This window comes from Rhincodon typus, chromosome 3, assembly GCF_021869965.1.
Source record: "Rhincodon typus isolate 14 chromosome 3, sRhiTyp1.1, whole genome shotgun sequence".
Lineage (NCBI taxonomy): Eukaryota > Metazoa > Chordata > Chondrichthyes > Orectolobiformes > Rhincodontidae > Rhincodon > Rhincodon typus.
In genome coordinates this window covers 61,391,127-61,410,600 of record NC_063334.1, presented here as the reverse complement: position 1 = coordinate 61,410,600, position 19,474 = coordinate 61,391,127, and the positions used below count along the sequence as shown (strand labels likewise).

At 39.9% G+C, this 19,474-nt stretch overlaps 1 long non-coding RNA gene across 1 annotated transcript; it reads left to right on the top strand.

Moving 5' to 3' along the window:
- Nucleotides 1-1,542: 1,542 nt before the first annotated feature.
- On the top strand, nucleotides 1,543-18,475 carry LOC125482803. The gene is made up of 4 exons (XR_007261775.1): nucleotides 1,543-1,638; nucleotides 6,572-6,640; nucleotides 8,389-8,486; nucleotides 18,382-18,475. It is a non-coding gene; the product is annotated as an uncharacterized LOC125482803 (long non-coding RNA).
- Nucleotides 18,476-19,474: the final 999 nt, after the last annotated feature.

The window sequence follows — 19,474 nt, the reverse complement described above, 5'->3', positions numbered from 1 at the left end:
CCTGCTCGGCCTGCTGTGTTCATCCAGCTCTACACCTTGTTATCTCAGATTTTCCAGCATCTGCAGTTCCTACTATCTCTGCTTTTTTTTGATGTATTTGACTTAAGTACAATGATGAAGCACCCTCCAGTCAAAGAGTATTTCAAGACTGGGACATCAACTGGAATGGAGGTTATATCGTGAAGAGGAAGTCAGTCACATCCACCTATTTAAAGGCTTTTCAATCCCTCCTTCTTTTTTGTGGCTACTTTATTTCTCATGGCAGGTTCAAAACAATGATGAAATGAAGTTGAAAATACACAGTCATTGGCACCTTCAGCAGCCTCTGCTGTGACTCACAACCACAATTTTGTTCCTAATCCATTTCTTTCACTCTTAAATTGCATCAAATTAGCTGGCATAAAGCATTCCTAAATGTTTTCCCATCCAATGACCAATAAATGGAGTGAGCAGTGAGAAAATGCTTACAATTAACTCTTTGATAGGCTCAGTAGTTTGTTAATTGATTATTTAAAAATGATGGGCAAACTTCTACTTTACATGCCCTCTTTTCCATAACAAAGGAGACTTGTGTGCTTAATGTCAAATTTGCAAATCTAATCTATAGTTATTTGTGCACACAAAACAAACACTGTTGGTGGGTTGTAGAATAAGGAACTGTACATTTGTAAAGTCTCATTTCATGAATTAACCTGAAATTGAGTGAGATTGAATTCTGGCCTCTTTCAACTGACTGTCAGAGGTTTAACAGTCCTCTGCTCTTTCTGCTGTGATTTTTGGGGGTGAATGGTCCTGTGCTCCCTCTGCTTTGTGTGCAACCCATCTTGTCAAAGTGAATAAATTAGCAAATAAAAGCAAAGAATTGCAAACATTGGAGATCTGAAATGAAACAGAAAATAGTGGAGAAACTCAACAGATCTACCAGATCTATTGAGAAAGAAGCAAAGTTAATATTTCAAGTCAGCATGACTCTTCTTCAGAACTCAGAATTAAAATCAGTAATTTGGCTTTTTGCTGCCTGGAGGTAAGGGACTCTGTGACTGCATATGGTGCTCAATGGCTCCTCTGTCACAATATTGTTGAGAATAAGGTGCATGGTAATAAGAGGAGGGCGATATTCGAAAGAGAATCTACTCTAGCGGTTGAGAATAAAGGGATGACAATGGGGAAGCAGTCAAAGATAAATTTAAATAATTCATGAAGAAGTTACGTAAAATCTTCCCCTAAACAATTTAATGTAATTTTAAATATTTATGATTTAAAGCAAGTAGAAATTAAATATTAAAATGTGAAGAAACACTTGCATTTAAACAGTGCCCTTTGCAACCTCCGGATATCCCATAGATCTTTATAGCCAGTGAAGTACCTTCTGAAGTATTGCACACAAAAGAGAAGGAACAGAGCAGAGATAGGAAAAGCAAATTACACATCGCAGAAATCAAAACATGATGTTAATGCCAGAACAGCAAAAGGACCCGAGGTTTTTAAGGCAGATTTATAAATGAATTGTCAGTGTACTAAATTTTTATGTGTTTTATATTTGTAGCATCTGTTGAGAACTAAAAGAGCAGAAACACAAAGGAGAGCGGTAGAACCTCAAAATGATCCTGCACAAGAGAAGAAGCAGTTGAATAAATGGTGAGTTTTTTTTCTTTCACACTTCAATTTATCTATAAATTAATAGCTTAATACATACAGCGACAGCTTTACGCATGTGGAATGTTCATCCTGCATCATGTGGGAAATCCAGGACGTTTCATTTGTCCTAGGTAACCACATGCAGGAAGTGATGGTATCCGGGAAGCTACAGTTTCAGTCTTCAGAGGTTGCGAAGTAGCTGGGGTCACTGTCGTGCATTCATGCTGTCGTGATAACATTTTGCGACACATTCGCCCTGCAATTTAAAAGTGTGCAGGCAATGAGGTACTGGGACATAGCCAACAGATGAAAAGGATCAGGCAGATATTGTCATAGTCTTCCAAAGACATTCACTCACTAACCAGTATTGAGTTCTAATGAAGAAGAGGGTTCGTTTAGAGAATACAACCAGGGCCATGGCACCGTGAATGGCTCAGCTGTACATGGAGACAACAGAAAGATCAGGAGAGCAATAATGATTGTGAATTTTATAGTTAGGGAAACCGCCATGCTTTTCTGCAGGTGCAGATGAGATTTCAGGATGGAAAGTTGCCTCCAAGGCGCCAGAATCAAGGATGTCCTGTGCAGTTGCAGGGAATTTTGAAGGAGGAGGCTGAACAGCTGACAGTTCTCATTTCAGTACCAATGACATAAGCAGAAAGTGGAATAGAATTTCTGCAGCCTGACCTTTGGGAGGAAGGAAAGATAATAATTAAGCAAGATGTTAGAAACAGCAACTTCCAGATTTATCTTGATTCACACACTAGCAAGAAGAAATATGAGAGTTTGGAGTAGGTGAATATGTGGCTGGAGAGACGATGCAGGAGAGCACTTTTCATTACAGAGACGTTGGATCAGTTTTGAGGGATGAAGCTAGACAGTTGCTCTTCAAACAAGTCAGGACCAATGTCCCCATGGTTGGTTTGCTCTTGTTTTAGGGACATTTAATTTAACTTGACTGGCGGATGATAATCAGGTTTAGTATTAGTAAGGAGAAACATTGTGTACCAAGGATTGGGAGAGCTGTGGTAGCTTTAGAGTAAAATATAGGAACTACTGGATGGAATCAGGCCAAGATAGTGTACAATAAGGTGGAAGGTAGATTTTTATTGCATGTTTGTAAATGCACAAAGCACGACAAATAAATCCTACCTGACCTGCTGAGGATTTCTAGAATTTTACATTTTTATTTCAGCTTTCTGACATTTACAATATTTTGCTTTTTTTTATTGAGGAAAGGCATTGCTGATTTGTTTCTAATAAGCTGGATCAAGCGCCTGGGAAATGTTAAGCCATGGGCGAGAAGCAACCTAGAATATAAAAAAACTAATTGAAGGAGGACAGATTGCGGTGATTTCAAAGTAAATTTGTTCCATGAGAATTGGAAGCAGACAATTGCCAGGAAAGACCATTTCAATGTGATGCCTTTGAAAAGGGATGGCTCATGTCCAGTCAATGTATATGCCCACAGGGGAAAAGGAGCAATCAAAGCCAAAATTCAATGGATAATAAAAGCACTAGAGCGTTAGCTGAAGAAGAAAAAGAGTGCATATGGCATGAGGGATATACATTTAGCATCTAATTTGGAATATGACATCTCCAACAATACCGCATTCCCTCACAACTGCATTAGAATGTCACATGAGATTACATGCCTAATTCTTGTGAGTTATGTAATATGTATTCTGTTTATATGTTTGTGTCTTGCAATTATATAATGTGTATAAAATATGTAATAAAACCAGAATCTTGAATTTGGTCCAGGTGTCAGTTTCTATACTGATCAGACTGTAAGTTTGAAGTCAAATTCATGATGGTTAGAAGGATATTATTTGTATAAGTGATTAAAAAGTTGGATGGTATGAAGCATTGTGAGGGAGAATAGGAGCAAATAATGGAGGGTTGCATGGCAACGAGAAGGGTTGGAAAATTTGGTGGGGCCTGGTACAAGATTTATAAAGATGAGAAAGAAGAGATTTCAGAAAGTTTACTGCTGAGTGATGACCACAATATTCTGATGATGGAGATGGAACATTTTTGATGAGTTGAATACTAAGGACATGAATATATTTGAGGTGATGGCGTAGTGTTATTATTGCTAGATTAGTAATCCAGAAATACCGGTAATGTTCTGTTTCAAATCCCAGCAAGGTCGATGGAGGAATTTGAATTCAATTTTAAAAATACCTGCAATTAGAAATCTCATAATGACCATGAAATTATGTTGGAAAAACTCATCTGGTTCATTAATACCATTTGGGGATGAAATGTATCTTCATAGAAACTGATCTGGCCTACTTGTGACTCCAGACCAACAGCAGTGTGATTGACTTATAGTTGCCCTCTGAAATGGCCCAGCAAGCCACAATCAGAAGGTCTCAAAAAAGGAATGAAACTGGACAGACCACCTGTCGATCTAGGCACCAGAACCACGGCGCAAACACGGCCCTGAGAACACTGCAGTCTTGTGCTGAAATTGGAAGACTTGTCTTATGAGTCAAGCAACAGTCTGATTAATCATTCTCATGGAATTATACTTTACAGGCAATGTCCCAGACATCATCATCTCTGGGTATGTCTTGTCCCAATGGCAGGACAGGGCAGTAGATGCAGCAGCATAGTGGTATACAGTCATGAACGAGTTGCTATGATCGTGTTCAACATTGACTCTAAACCCGATGGAGTCTTAGGGCATCAGGTCAAACAAGGAAACCTTCTGCTGATTGCCACGTACTACCACCCCACTTGGCTGGTAAATCAGCCCTCTTCCATATTGAACACCACTTGGATGCACTGAGGGTGGCAGGCCACAGAATGGACTCTGGTTGGGGGAATATCAATGTTCACCATCAAGAGTCGCTCAGCAGCAGTACGGCTGATTGAACTGTCTGAGTCCTAAAGGACATCGCTGCTGGACTGGGTCTGCCGTAGGCGGTCAAAGAACCAACTAGAGAGAACCTTGACCTTATCTTTACTAATTTGTCTGCCGCAAATGCATTTGTCTTTGACAGTATTGCTAAGTGTGACTACTGCACAGACCTTAAGGAGATCAAGTCCTGCCTTCACTTTGAGAATTCCTTACATTGAGTTGTGTGGCACTATGATTGAGCTAAATGGAATAGACTTCAAACAGATCTAGCGACACAAGACTTGACATTCATAAGGCGTCATAAGCCATCAGCAGCAGGAGAATCAAACTCCAACACATTCTGAACCTCATGGCCCAACATATCCCACACTCTATCTGGGTCCAGGTTAATTACCATCAAGCCAGGGGTCAACCCTGATTCAGTGAAGAGTGCAGGAGGGCATGCCAGGAACAGCAGCAGGCATACCTATAATTGTAGTGTCAACCCGGTGAAGCTACAAAAAAAATGACTTGTGCGCCAAACAACATAAGTAGCAGGTGATAGTGCTCAGCAATTCCTCAGCCAATTGATCAGATCTAAACTCTGTAGTCCTGCCACATCCAGTTGTGAAAGGTGGTGAACAATTAATCTGGACCCAAATAATGTTCTGGGGACCGAGCTTCAAATCCTACCACGGCAGATGGTGGAATTTGAATTCAATAAAAAACTGAAATTAAGAGTCTAATGATGACCATGAATCTCGTGTTGATTTTGGGAAAAATCTATCTGGTTCACTAATGCCCTTTAGAGAAGGAAAATACCATCTTTACCTGGTCTGGCCTACATGTGGTTGACTCTTATCTACCCACTGGGCAATTAGAGATGGGCAATAAATGCTGGCCTAGCCAGCAACACCCTCATCGGATGAATGAATGAAAAAATAACATCTCGTTGGAGGAGGATGCTTGACAAATACCCCCGTCCTCAATGTTGGGGGAACGCAGCACATCAGTGCAAACTATAAGGCTGAAGAATTCACAATTATCTTCAGCTAGAGGTGCCAATTGGATGATCTATCTTTGACTCCTCCAGAGGTTCATAGCATCATAGTTGCCAGTCTTTGGCCAATTGAGTTCACTCCACATGGTATCAAGAAACGTTTGTTGGTACTGGATACTGCAAAGGCTATGGGCCCAATAAACCTTCTGGCAACAGTACTAAAGACTTGTGCTCCAGAACTTGCCACGCTCCTAGCCAAGGTGTTCCAGTACAACACTAACATTGGTATGTACATGACAAGTGGATGATTGCCCAGCTATATCCTGTACACGAAAACCATGTCATATCCAACCCATTCAATTAGTGCCCTAATAGTTGACACTCAATTATTGGTAAAATGATAATTACAACTGAAAGTGAATATAAATTGATTATTGTGGTGCAGGAACTCATATATTTTCAATTATCTTATATGATACCACCTACTTTGTACAACTTTAAAATGTCAAAAATTGTACAGGGTGCACTGATATGCATCACGAATTTATTCAAAATGAAAATAGCCAAAAATTTCTGATTGTAAAAGCATAAGATCAAAATAGAACCTACAAAGGGCAATACAGAAAATTAATCTGTATGATCTGACAAAAATACCAGGGAGACAATGATTTGTCAGAAGTATGGAATTATAAATAGATTAACAGATACTCATAATGAACTTCAGCTATCCCTGTGTTCTCAGGATGATTTAAATTCCTAAGTTATCTTTAATTAATTACTGACCCAATTACTTTGTCTAATGTCAAAGGTTGTTTGCCATTCTTGTTGGGTTGTTTTGATGTCAGCCTGAGTTGACAGCACAAGAGACAAGCCAATGAATAACAGTAGCCTTGGAGGTCATAGAAAAACAAGAAAAATGTTGACATCTTGCATTAGATATTTCTGATTAGAAAATAAATGAATCTGATGTACAAAATAGAACACATGGGAGATCATTTTCAGAAAACCTGTTAGGAGGGTTTGTATATTTGGAATACTTTACATCTGATCTCATGAAAATAAAAGTGCAGTGTTTTCTGTTACAGTACCATCATTCAGACCAGCAAAACCCTTGCCATTTTATGGATTTTGAAAAAGATGTTGCACACTTGAAGGTGCGTTGCCACTCCTCAGTTAAAAAAAAACATTTTTGCATAATCTTTTGTTGCACAAACTTTAAAGAGCCTGAGATCAAATGTAAGATGGGATTGGTGCTAAAAATGCTCTATCGACTCGTTGTCAACAGAATGCACTGACCCTGCCTCAAAAATTTAGTTTTAATCCCATTACTAGCCAACATTGTGATTTCCCTTGAGTGAATATTGTAATTTTGTACCATTTGTGTTTTATATGGATACTTCAATGATATGGTCTTAAGATCACTGATTCATCCTTGCAGTCTAATTTAAATTTAGACTCAAGCACTAGGGATGAGTTGCGCCGTATCATGCAACCCCTAAAGCAATCCTTGTCAAAACTGTTATCTGTTCATACTGTCATGGTAGAAATCAAAAATCACTCACTAGTGAGACTATTTGATGGGATGGTGCAATTTAAGATAAGGACATCCAATGGTAATGAAAAAGAGACATGATTGTGTAAACTGAATGCATAACTGAGAAGCTGGACTGTTTTTTATGTCCCTCTGCTGGTTTGAAAATAGGGAAGCATGTTCAATTCTGTGACTCGTTTTCCTGCCCATATCCAAACCCTCTGGCAGCCCTAGGCTTAAGTCAAGTTTTGTAAGAGGCAAATTAATGGTTTACTCAAGGACCTAAAATTGTCCTAGCCTAGCATCTGCAATCTTCCAGTAGTTACATCACTCTCATTTCCGAGAATTTAAAGGTTAGTACTAAAGTCACTATAGTTCACAATCTTAGGTCCCTCAGTAACTTCGGATGAAACTTAACCAGACTTTCCATTTGCCTTCAGCCCTGAACTAACCTTGCTCCACAGCACTTGAAACTACCTACACTCCAACAAGTGGCCACCACCCTGCTGGTGCTGCCAAGCCTATTGAGTTGCAGACATCTGATAGATTGGCAGAAACTGCTCCCAAAGTTGGGGCAGAAGTTGCCTATAAAGCAATTAATGCTACTCCCACTGTAAAGTTGCTGCAGAACATACATAGGCAGGATCCCTGATCTTTTAGCTGGGGAGTTGGTGGTGAAATTGCACTGTCCCATAAAATCCAGCCCATTTAGTGAGTGTTTGCACCTTTACTGGAAGAGGATGTTACCAATGTAACAGTGAAGTAGGAGGTTGCGTGAGAATGAATAGCAGAAAAATAAAGAGGAGATAATTAACAGGTTGGTAAGTGGAAAGTCTGGATAAGTTTCATCCTAAGGGACCTAAGGTTGTGAATTATAGTGTCTTTAATACTGTCCTTTAAATTCTTGGAAATGAGAGTGATGTAAGTACTGGAAGATTGCAGATGCTACACCCTGGTTGAAACTGAGGAGAGGAATAAACTCTGGCAACTAAGACGTGATGAAGCAGCTTTTAGAAACAAAAATCCAAGACAAGATTAATTGGCATTGGAAAAGTATGCGCTAATAAATGGAAGTCAACACGGATTTTTTTTAATGAAAAATATTTTTGGTTGACTCGATTAAATTCTTACATGAAATCGCAGATTGAGTTGATGAGGAGTGCTATGTATACATGTATTCAAAATGCACTTGATAAAACACCATGTAATAGGTATGATAGCAAAATTAAACACTTGTGTACCACTGATTGAGCACTCTAAGATAAAGGAAGTAAGAAGTGAAAAAGTAACAGATTGTTGACGACTCAACTCAATGTCATTGAACCTTGCACAAATGCATGAGCATAAATATCCATTTGTTTTGTGTGTCAGGAGGATTTGTGTACTGCTATTTTCTGAATTCTGTAGCAAGATTGATGCAACGTCCATTTGAAAGTCAAAATGAGAAAACTTATTGTTGGAATCGGAGGGTAAGTACAAGTGAATTTAAATTACTGTTACTGACTTTGCTGCTGTACATGATGAAATGATATGTTTCTGAGTTTACTTTCCCTGTATTCATAAGATGAAACTATTCTCACAGCAACTTTTTTTTTCAAAGTTAGAATTATTACTTGCAACTTGTCACAAAATGAGGTAAAGTAGTGGACCAAAGGTCTGTTCTCTTGTTTGAGAGAGATATCTGGTGGTGAGTTTATCCTGAGGGTCTCCATGTCTCAGGTGAGGGGCCAGGTTGAGAAGGTGGGACCTTCATGCTAACCTCAGCTGATAGGGAATTGATCCCTTGCTGCTGGCATTACTCTGCACTGTAAACCAGCTGTCCAGCCAACTGAGCTAACCAAAATAGAAACAGGCCGAAGAGGTTTATACAAGTACGTATAGTACTCCTCTCACCTTTCTTCATTTAACCCCATCAACGTATTGTTCTTTTCTTGTCTACCTAATACTTTCTATTTTAAATACATCAGTACTCATAGCCTCAACTACATGTGGTCACTAGTTCCATATTTTAACTGCGCTCTGGATAAAGAAGTTTTTTTCTAAACTCTTTACTGGATTGGTTAGTATGTATCTTATGTTTATGGCCAGAATCTAGGCTTACTTGCAATCGGAAAATCAGGTGGAATCTAATGCCCTCTTACCAGACGTGTTTTGAGGCAGGATAGAGGATGCACTTTGGAGACTCCACTTCCCCTGCTTCTGTCAAATAAAGTTTCTTAAATGTCAATTTAAGGATCTAATCCGGCCATAGCTGTTATTCAACCAGCAATGGGTGCAGCAGTCACCACATGAGAAGCCCAAAGAGTCATCCCAGGGCTTGTGGTTTAGCAGAATGGGAAGGGAGAGGTTTTGCTTGTTCATGTCTGATAGAGAGACATGGCATTGGAACTACTGAATGACTGAAAACCCTCCACTCCATTTCCTACAACCACCCCCTTTACACTCCCCAGTCAGTGACCTCTTCCTGATGACTTCCATCCCCTTTTCACTGAACTGTGACCCAGGTCTCATGGCTATCCTGTGCCTTTGGCAGCTGCGTTACCAGCAGCTATCATTGCGAGCACCACTTGGGGCTGTCCACAATGGTTAGTTTATGTTTTACTGTTAGATGAAATTTCTCAGGATTAGGATGCAGTGTAACAAACTATGTTGGCTGCCTACAAGTCAGTGCCTGAGATATATAGGCAAAGGTTCTAGAATTTAAGGAAGCTGCAGAATTCAAAAAGGTTAAGTAAAGTAAACTTTATAGATGGATAAAAGGATAACAAGGTGAAGCCATGTATGAAACTTCAGAGAATTTAAAAACATAGGTTAAATGAAAGATATGAAGGGTTTTTATCTAAAGAGAAGATAACCCCTTTTTCTTCAAAGGAAGAATCCAAGCCCATAATTATTTTGAGTAATACAAGGGCTACTCAAACTCCCTTGCTGGAGAAGGATTAAGTTTTCCTCCAGATAGTTCATTGAAAGCAAAGTGTTGGTAAATAGGATAGATGTGGTGTATATCCCAGTTCCATTGTACAGGGTCCAATTGGAGTGAGACTTGGTGTCTGGACTAGTGGTAGTTGGGTTAGTTAAGAAATTTGTGTTGATAGAGTTGACTTATAACTGGGAAATGCTTTGGCAGGAATCAAAGTCGTAACTTCGCTTATAGTTACAGAAAGTCCAGTTGAGGCAAAAGAAATGGAACAGTTGCAGGAACAAGTTTTGGGTATTTTTCCATCTTGTGTGGTGATCAGAGCAAAGTCCATCATCAGAGATCATAGTAAAACCACGACCAGGTTGTAGGTTAGTTAAAATTTTATTTAAAAATGCAGATAGTTCAGAAGACATGTTTGGCATGTCTTCATTATTTGAGGCTCAGGAAGCAACTCCAGAGTTAATTAAGTTAACAAAGACACTCACACTGAAACCAACGTTGAAGGGGTTCCAGGGTGCTGTCATAAGAAAAACAGTTTTAATAAGGAAATGGAAGCATCCTCACAGACCTCCAGACAAACGTAAGAACCAGGAACAGAAGTAGGCCATCCAGCCCTTCGAGCTCGCTCCGCGATTCAATAAAATCATGGCTAATTTTATGGTGGCCTCAGCTCCACTCACCCATCCTCACACCATAATCCTTCATTCCTTTACTGTTCAAAAAATTATCTATCTTAGCTTTAAAAACATTTAATGAAGAAGCCTCAACTACTTCACTGGGTAGGGAATTCCACAGATTCACAACCCTTTGGGTGAAGAAGTTCCCCCTCAGTTCAGTCTTAAATCTGCTCCCCCTAATTTTGAGGCAATGGCCTCTTGTTCTAGTTTCACATGCCAGTGCAAACATCCTCCCTGCTTCTATCTTATCTGTTCCCTTCATAACTTTATATGTTTCTGTAAGATCCTCCCTCATTATTCTAAATTCCAACGAGTACAGTCCTAGTCTACTCAGTCTCTCCTCATAAGCCAACTCTGTCAACTCTAGAATCAACCTCATGAACCTCCTCTGCACCCCCTCCAGTGCCAGTACATCTTTTCTCAAGTAAGGAGACCAAAATTGCACGCAGTACTCCAGGTGTGGCCTCACCAGCACCCTATACAGCTGTAACATAACTTCCCTGCTTTTAAACTCAATCCCTCTAGCAATGAAGGACAAAATTCCATTTGCCTTCTCAATTACCTGTTGTACCTGCAAACCAATCTTCAGTGCTTCATGCACAAGGACACCTAGGTCCCTCTGCACAGCAGCATGCTGCAATTTTTTACTGTTAAAATAATAGTCCTTTTTACTGTTATTCCTACCAAAATGGATGACTTTACATTTATCAACATTGTACTCCATCTACCAGACCTTTGCCCACTTGCTTAAAACTGTCTGTATTCCTCTGCAAACTTTCAGAGTCCTCTGCACACTTCGCTCAACCACTCATCTTAGTGTCATCCGCAAACTTTGACACACTACGCATGGTCCCCAATTCCAAATCATCTATGTAAATTGTAAACAATTGCAGTCCCAACACTGATCCCTGAGACACACCACTAGTCACTGATCGCCAATCTGAAAAGCATTCATTTATCCCCACTGTTGCTTCCTGTTAGTTAACTAATCCTCTATCCCTGCTAATACATTGCCTGTAATGCCATGTACCTTTATTTTGTGCGGCACCTTGTCAAATGTCTTTTGGAAATACAGATACACCATATCTTCTGGGTCCCCATTGACTACTGCGCTCATAATGTCTTCATGGAATTCCAGCAAATTAGTTAAACATGACCTGCCCTTCATGAACCCATGCTGCATCTGCCCAGTGGGACAATTTCTAGCTAGATGTCTTGCTATTTCTTCCTTGATGATAGATTCAAGCATTTTCCCCACTACAGAAGTTAAGCTAACCGGTCTATAATTCCCCATCTTTTGTCTACCCCCTTTTATAAATAGTGGCATCACATTTGCTATTTTCCAATCTGCTGGAACTGCCCCAGACTCCAGAAAAATTACCATGAGCACATTTGCTTTTTCTCCCACCATCCTTTTATTATCTTAGGATGCATTCCATCAGGGCCAGGAGGTTTGTCTACCTTTAGCTCCATTATCTTGCCCAACACTACCACTTTCGTGATAATGATTGTTTCTAGAACCTCACCTACCTTAGTCTCCTTGTCATCAATTACTGGCATGTTATTCATGTCCTCCACTGTGAAGACCGACAAAAAAAATACCTGTTCAATGCCTTGGCTTTTCTTCATTTCCCATTCTTAAATCCCCCTTCTCATCTTCTATAGGACCAATCTTTACATTAGCCACTCTTTTTCGTTTTATATATTTGTAGAAACTTTTGCTGTCAGTCTTTCTAGTTATAATGGTCCCACCCAGGTTGCTGAAGGTAGCACGTAAAATTCTTATAACAGGTTGCATATACAGATACACACAGAAAACCCAGTCTTCAAAAAATGGGTATTTTATGTGGGCAGATTTAATAAAGATGTGCAGTTCTGCAGAACATGTCAAACATGTTTCGTGTTAGGAAAACTTCAACATGTAATCTGTTCTGCACTTTTGATACTGACACCAGTTTTTGAAGAATCATTTACTTGAGTGTTGGTGTGCTGTGTTGAATCAAAAACAAAAGTAGAACATCACTATATCCTCATAATTATGGAAATGACAACTTGATACCCAGAGGTCATTTCTTTAAGGATGAGTACAGCTGTCATGGTAATGGAAAAGTTAACACAGTTTTTACTTGTTATAGATTAACAGTTGAGATACAGACTGTTTTCCAGGAAGTCATTCACGGTTCACTTCATCGAAGTGAACAGTTTATCATCTGCAAATATAGGGAGCTTTGGGTAGGTAACAGACTTTCAAATCATGATTAAGGCATACTGTTACAAATACCTACAGGATTGGAGAAAGGATTAGATATTTTATTATTTGCGAACAGAGATTCACGAAATAAATCTACGGGATTTAGTTCATTTGAATTGGTTTATGGTCATGAGATTAGAGTGCTGTTAAAATTAATTAGGGACAAGTTCTTAAATGAAAAAGGTAAACTTCAAAATTGGATTACATGTCCATGTTTCTAGAAAGACTCACAAGGAGCATATAGAGTGGCACAGAACATTTCAAAATTTCACAGGCGAAAATGAAAGAATGGGCAGATAACAGTCCAGCAAACCGAGTGTTTCAAGTGGGAGGTGAAATATAAGTATTGTTACCATTACAAGATGAACCATTGAAAATCAAATTCAGTGGTCCATATAAAGTAGTTACTGTTGTATACAGTTTCTGTCTCAAAGCTTAGCTTTCCTTCCTTCCTTATTAGTATCTGGTTGTCCACTAGATTCTAAAATTTATTGCTACTGATGTTGTTGCTTCAGAAAGAAAACAATCCTTCTTTGCTTTAACTACCCTGGCATTGAACTTACATACCAGTATTGACAGTGCTAGAGGGAGACTTCTTAGTGCTTTTAGATTTTGGCTTGAAGCTTTGTAAAAATGGAGAAGGTTTTTGGCTTAGTCTAAATAGCAACAGAGCCCCACTTCTCAGAAGTCCTGCCATTGAACCCGGCATCCATCAGTTTTGGGGAAGGGAAAATGGGGACAGATTGTACTAGTTTAAGGAGGCATCTGCTTTGGTGTTGCTGCCCTTAAGCTCTAAACCTTTCAGAAGAAGATTGAAATCTGCTGGAGTTCTTTGGATAAGTAGGGTACGCTTTTGGATAGATTCAGGGAAACCTTTGAGAGAAGTAATATGCTCTTTAGGAGAGATCAAGAATGCTTTCCAATTATTAAAAGTAGACATAAGTGTGTAAAAGGTGATAAACTCTTTGGTACTGTCAGGCTGTGCAGGGAAGTTCAAGCTCAATTGAACTGTAAAGCTGTGATCATGAAAATGTGTTCCAAGAATTCAGTTACAAAACAAAAGAGACAACTTGGACTCAAAAGTTTAACCCTGTTTTTCTTTCCACAGGAGCTTCCAGACCTGCTGAGTTTCTCCTGCATTTTCTGTTTTTATCTGTGAGGTGCATACGATGGATTGGCACATCTAAATTTCAAATATTAAAAACACCTTTACAATCAAACCAGGAGGGATGAACAGAAATACTGTTCCATCTCTTTGTGCCTGGTCATAACACTGTCAGGCTGTCAAGGGATTTAAATACCTTGACCATTAACAACATAAAAAAGATCAGTCCTTTCGATTTCACGCTATCTGTTGGCATAAACCTGAGTGTTATCGTTGTATTGGGTTGCATGATGCTTTCACAAACTTTCACCATAGAAGCAAAGAAAAATAGGAATGGGAATAGGCCATTCAGCCCTTTGAGCCTGCTCGCCCATTCAATATGGTCATGGCTGATCATCCTACTCAGTATCCTATACCAACTTTTGCCCCAAACTGTATGATCCTTTTAGCCTAAAGAACTAAATCTGTCTCTTCTTGAAAACATTCAATGTTTTGGCCTCAACTGCTTTCTATGGCAGAAAATTCTACAGGGTCACCAATCTCTGAGTCAGGAAATTTCTCCTCATCTCAGTCCTAAATGGCCTGCCCTTAGACTGTGATCCCTGACTCTGGACTCTCCAGTCATCAGGAACGTCCTTCCTGCATTTCTCCTGTCTAGTCGTGTTACAATTTAATAGGTTTCTATGAGATTTCCCCCTCATTCTTCTCAACTGTAGTGATATAGAGTCAGAGATATACAACAGGGAAACAGACCCTTCAGTCCAACTCGTCCATGCTGACCAGATATCCTAAATAAATATAGTCCTGTTTGCCAGCATTTGGCCCATATCCCACTAAACCCTTCCTATTCATATACCCATCCAGATGCCTTTTAAATGTTGTAATTGTACCAGCCTCCACCACTTCTTCTGGCAGCTCATTCCATACATTCCTGACCCTCTGCGTGAAAAGGTTGCCCCTTATGTCCCTTTTAAATCTTTCCCCTTTCACTTTTGGATTCCCCTACCCTGGGGAAAAGACCTTGTCTATTTACCCTATCCATGCCCTTCATGATTTTATAAACCTCGAAAAGGTTACCCCTCAGCCTCCGATGTTCCAGGGAAAATAACCCCAGTCTATTCAGCCTCTCCCTGTAGCTTAAACCCTCCAAGCCTGGCAACATCCTTATAAATCTTTTCTGAACCGTTTCAAGTTTCACAACATCCTTCCTATACTATACCTCCAATTTGGTGTCATCTGCAAACTTACTAACCATATCTCCTGTGTTCACATCCAAATCATTTATATAAATGACGAAAAGTAGTGGGCCCACTACCGATCCTTGTGGCACACCGCTGGTCACAGGCCTCCAGTTTGAAAAACAACCCTCCACCACCACCATCTATCTTCTACCTTCGAGCCAGTTCTGTATCCAAATGGCTAGTTCTCCCTGTATTCCTAACCTTGTGATCTAACCAGACTACCATGAGGAATCTGGTCGAACACCTTACTGAAGTCCATACAGATCACATCCCCCGCTCTGCCCTCATCAGTCCTCTTTGTTATTTTCTTGGGGGCGGCACGATGGCTCAGTGGTTAGCACTGCTGCCTCACAGTGCCAGGGAACCGGGTTCGATTCCACCCTTGGATGACTGTCTGTGTGGAGTTTGCACATTCTCCCCGGGACTGCGTGGGTTCCTCTGGGAGCTCCGGTTTCCTCCAACAATCCAAAGATGTGCAGGTTCGATGGATTGGTCATGCTAAATTGCCTGAAGTGTCCAGGGGTGTGTAAATTAGGTGGATTAGACATGGGAAATACCAGGTTACAGGGAAAGGATAGGGGAATGGGTCTGGGTGGGATGCTGTTCGGAGGGGCGGTGTGGACTGGTGGGCCGAATGGCCTATTTCCACACTGTAGGGATTCTATGATTCTATGAAAAAACTCAGCCAAGTTAATGAGACATGATTTCCCACACACAAAGGCATGTTGACTATCCTTAATCAGTCCTTGCCTTTCCAAATACTTGCAAATCCTCTCCAACAACTTGCTCACCACCAATGTCAGGCTCACCAGTCTATAGTTCCCTGGCTTTTCCTTACCACCTTTCTTAAATAGTGGCACCACGTTAGCCAACATCCAGTCTTCCAGCACCTCACCTGTATAGCCCTAACCAATACAGTCCCTCTTCATACTTCAGTTCTGTCATCCCAGGAATCAGACTGGTAAATCTTTGTCATACTTATCCATGGCCAGATTATCCTTTGTTGGAAAAGGAGACCAAAACTGCACACAATATTCCAGGTCCGGTCTCAATCAGGGCCCTGTACAATTGCAGCAGGATATCCCTGCTACAGTACTCAAATCCTCTCACTATGAAAGCCAACTTACCAATTAACTTTTTCATTGCATGCTGCATCTGTATGTTACTTTCAGTGACTGGAGTACAAGGACACCCAGGTCTCGTTGCACCTTTCCTTTGCCCAATATATCACCATTTAGATAATAATCTGCCTTCCTGTATTTGCCACCAAAGTTGATAACCTCACATTTATCATAAATAATTTCATTATCAAGAATTTTCCTGACTCTGCACTCCCAAATTGGCAGTGATGGCAGGCAAATCATTGACAAAGCTGCAGTTGTTATTCTATATTGTCCTCATCAGTTGCCTTAGGTCTTTTTGTGTTTTGTAATTTTAGAGTGCCTTTCCAGGATTTCGCTGAGGCTGCTAATAATCAATCAAAATAAAAAAAATCTTATTTAAATATTGGAATTGAGAGGGATCTGGATATTCTTCTACAAAAACCATGGAAAGTTAAAGTGCAGGAACAGGAAGCAATTAGAGAAACAAGAAGAGATTGAATAGACGAGGTCTGGATTTCCATATTGAGATTGAGGAAAGTTGGCCTGACTCCCAATAAAGGGTTGGCCATTTAGGACTGAAATGAAGAAAAATTTCTTCACTCAAAATGTCATGGATATTTAAATTCTCTACTTCAGAGATTTGTGGATCTTCAATGAATGAACATATTCAAACCAGAGATCAATATATCTTTAGATTCTAAACGAATGTGGACAGTGTAGAAAGGTTGCATTGGCTTAGAAGATCAATCATGATCATGTTGAATGACAGAGCTGGCTCAAAAATTCAAATGGTCTATACCTGCTCCTATATCTTATAACTGGAGTCATATGTGGACAAGGTCTGATGTGGTTGGAAGGTTCCATTCCCTGAAGAACACTTGTGAGCCAGTTAGAGCTTTATAAAAATTGCACAGCCTTAAGAGTCATTCTTCATATGCAAGTGCGTAAATTCCCTGATTGATTGAAGATGAACCAGTAGCATCTGTTTGTAGTTCAGTACTAAAATCTGTAAACTACCACATTGCTTTAGGATATGTGAAGAACTCCTAGATTCAGTGCTGGTTACACATGAAACTTAGCTGCCATGTTCTTGCCTATTCATTTAACCTATGTAAGTCTTTTTGAAACCTCAATGTAACTGCCTTCTAACTCCATGCCCGCCCAGTTTGGTGTCAGCAGCAAGTTTGGAAATATGACAACTGGTCCCCACAACCAAATCATGTATATCTGTTCTAAGCAGCCTTGGATCTATGGGGAGAAAAAAAAAGTGAAGTACTAGTGCCTTAAAAACATCTGGGGAACCATAACATACATTACTAGCTTAGAAAGCCAAAATCATAGACTAATGAGAGATGAGTTTAAATCCCACCACAGGAAATGGAAATTTGAAAGTAAATTAATAAATCTAGAATAAAAATTTGATTTAAGTAATAGTAACCATGTTACTACTAAATTGCTAGAAGCTACAGTCTTATTTTTGCAAGCTGTGGGGTGTCACATGAGAATCCCAATGCAGCTCCAGGTAATACCTGACCGAGATGAGAATGGGATGGGGATATGGTGGGAATGAGAGCCACCATTGCAATGGAGGAGTCATCTGGAGCAGAAGTGCCGTAAATTATCTTTGTAAATTGTGAAAGTGCACTTCTATTACAACGTTTAGTTATTTTGATGCGTTATGGCACTCTAGACCATTGATGCAAGTTTGCAAAGTATTATCTTATCGCAATATACAATTGGTGTCTGGTTGAGTGATGCAGAAGCTCAGGCTAATCCTTGACTTCATGAGTTCAAATTGCACCATGGCAGCTGATAGAAACTCGTCTCAGTAATGGTAATGATGCGCCTATCATGAATTGTTGTCAAAGCTCATCTGGCTCATTAATGTCCTCGAAGAAGAAAGTCTATCATCCTTACTGAGTCTGACCTACACATGACACCATTCTTAACTGCCCTGAAATGGCTTAGCGAGCCACTGAGTTCATGGGAAATCAGGGTGGGCAACAAATGCAGACCATGCTGATGAATAAAAAATAAGTATGAAATTGTTGTATTTTTAAAATTCAGAATCACAAATGGCGGAAAAACTACACTTGCGTGCAAACTTAAGAAGGCTTTTCCAAACAGTGTGTTACTATGTCAAGATACATTTTTTAAGGTAAGATTTAAAATACATCTTTTTTTAACAATTTCTATTCTTACTTTAAATACATTAACACTTACACGAGATGAGAAAAGACCGATATGTCCATTCATATTAATATTGAATAGAATTATTTATATATCCCCACTCTTCACTTTACAACCTTCTAAAAGGGACCCTCCCTAGTGAGCGGTGAGCATATTAGCTGATCTTGTCACAGTTATTTGCAGTTTGCTATTCTGTCAGGTACTGGTAAGAAACTAAATGATATTTTCTCCAGGTCTCCATGTTGGTCATTATTTCCCAACATCTCCGGGCAAGCTTCATGGACACATACAAGTTCTGATCATGGAACTCAGCATTGGCAAAACACCAGCCTCACCACAACACTATGGCATATCCTGGACTAACTTATAAAAGTTATAATACTTGTAATACACTTCAGAACTTCAATACTGCACACTGACACTTTACATTGCAATGCTACTACCAGACTACTTGGTCATCTAATGTATCGAAACAGGGTGGATCTCAGGGCTCTTAGCTTGTTTGCTTTCTTTTCTGTTTTCACTCACTTTGCTATTACTGGACGCTCATTGCATCTTTTCTTGCCTTTTTGTGCATTGCCTCTTCATACAGTACTTACAGGCTTACATTAGTTCTGTTTTGCCTTGCCTTATAGCACATTCAGAAAGTAAGGTATTTCGGCATGGTTGACAGTCCTGAACAGTCAAGGGTATAGACATGGTGTACAGCATTGAGCTCCGTCAATGTCACATCTTTGGCATGTGCCATTAACTTACCTGACGAATACATTGTACGTCCTTCAACCAAATGGACATGTCTGAACATCTAAGGGGAGTAATCTTCATTGAGTAAAGGGGAACTATGGTCAGTAAGAGCTGCTGCCACAGTCAGTCAAGGACTTCATCCAGCCTCAGTCCAGTGTGGGGTCGGGGGTGCACGTGTGTTTGTTTGGCCATGGTCAGTCAGCCACTTGGTGCAATCAGGATCTAG